The sequence below is a fragment of the Ixodes scapularis genome, unplaced genomic scaffold (genome assembly GCF_016920785.2).
Source record: "Ixodes scapularis isolate PalLabHiFi unplaced genomic scaffold, ASM1692078v2 PGA_scaffold2__306_contigs__length_199485367, whole genome shotgun sequence".
Taxonomy (NCBI): domain Eukaryota; kingdom Metazoa; phylum Arthropoda; class Arachnida; order Ixodida; family Ixodidae; genus Ixodes; species Ixodes scapularis.
Window position 1 is genome coordinate 87,872,734 of NW_024609857.1, and position 1,987 is coordinate 87,874,720.

At 47.9% G+C, this 1,987-nt stretch overlaps 1 pseudogene; it reads left to right on the forward strand.

Moving 5' to 3' along the window:
• The first annotated feature begins 1,055 nt into the window (after window positions 1-1,055).
• On the forward strand, window positions 1,056-1,734 carry LOC115308515 (annotated as a pseudogene).
• Window positions 1,735-1,987: the final 253 nt, after the last annotated feature.

Below are 1,987 nucleotides of genomic sequence, written 5' to 3' on the forward strand. Positions count from 1 at the left end.
GCGCGTCTAAACACCTTGGGAACAGGACCGTGGGCGCAGAGGTGCGCTCCGATAAGAAACCGAAACCTAGAAACGGATCCAAATAAATCGTTTTTACAGAACACGTAAAATCCTACCCCTGCGTTATATCCTTCTAAAAAAAGTTGATTTAGTGGTTTTCGAAGACTTCCGCAAGTTTTTAATTGAAACCATATGTTCATTTTCAGTAATTAAAAAGTCGATTAACAAATTGCATTTCATTATCCGACTGATCGTCACGGTTAGGCCCCTATACAACATACCCCTGGACGTATGACTCGCCTGCACAAACCGCATTAATATAGATTTCGCGACCTTTTTAAACAAATATTTAAAGCTTAAAAAATCGCCCTTTATAACAGTGAGAAGGCAATACCAGCACGGTGGAACCATATGGCTCGACCTTTATGATATCGCCTTTTCGCTGCTATACGATGTCCCATACTACGTTATGCTTGAATGGTTTCATCCGCCTCCATGGTTCCGTCGTGATTCATTACGCTGGTATAGGATGCCCCATAATACGACACGCTTGAATGGTTTCGCCCGCCTGTACCGTTCCGTCTTCCTCGTCATTCACGGCGCGAATGACCGGGAGCAAGGACGTGTACAATTGGTGCTCTGCCCAATTTTTTGGCAGACAACAATTTTTGCACTCTGCGTCATGTTCTCGTCGGTTCCGCTGCAAGTGCCTAGATATTCAGGCAGCAGAATACGACATCTTCATGCAGTCTGGAAGAAGTAGCTAAAAATGCAGGGATTGTTCAAGGCGCTCAAATCCTTCTGCGACGAGGCTTATTGGCGCTGAGATTGATAGCGGGGCTACGCCCACGACAAGGAACTCGGAATTCAACAACGGCGGATGCGACAACGGTGAGTTGACACATGCAGGGATTTCTTCGGAAATCCTTCGTCTGCTCATGGGGCTTTCATCTCAACTTGAAGTTTTGACGGCTGAGGTTGAGCGGCTACGCGCAGAAAACAGTGCACTACGAGTGGATGTCTCCCAACTTCGCCAAGCAGTTGTGAACAAGACCATGGCGGGGGCTCCCAATAGCTCGTCGTCCGACGCTCTGGGGTCAACGACGCAGTCCTATTGCTCTGGGTGCCCGACCCAAGTCTGCGACTCAGCAACAACGTCCTGATGTTCCCGTAAATACCACGGCTCATGGAATATCGTCATCATCTGCACATCCAGGCCACGAGGAAGCCGTGGACGCTGAAGGATTCAAGATTGTCACAAGGAAAAAAAGTCCCACGCCTGCCGAGGGAAAGGACGCCGGCAGCAAGCTGAGCTCTTTGCCACGCAACCCAGACGCCATGGGCTCTTCGTCTCCCGGCTGGATCCTCAAACAACGGAAGTTGACATTACGGAATCCCTGGAAAGTGTTCTGAGAAGCAAGTCAGTGACGTGCACCACGCTTGTAACGAAATACGATAGCTATGCCTCCTTTCACGTGGCTGTCGAGAACGACGACCTTGACGATATCAATGTACCGAACATTTGGCCAACCGGATGTCTTTTTCGCCCTTTTTTGGCATTCTTAGAGTCACGTCATCGACAGCGGTCGATGCAAGTGCTTAACCTTCTACTGTGGAATGCACGCAACATACCCGAACGTTCGCGGCCTTAGAACGAAATCCTCCGAGTTTATGTTGGAAATCGTGGGCAACCCATACATCATTGTTTGCCTTATAGAAACATGCCTAGAGGACAGTATTACTCCGTCATAATCAATTTTTTGGAAAGACCGTAATTATGCCATTACGGGCATTTCAACTGCCGTGGACGTGTCACTGTGTGAATGTAGAAGATATTACCTGGAGACTTACCGGGAATCTGTATGGGTTGAGGTTACGGCCTGTGACGTGCTGAATTATCTAATACGGGACTAATTATTTTCCACCACACTTTGACTCTGAGGTGTTTGCACGTCATTTTCAAAATCTAGAAGAACAGCTTGATATG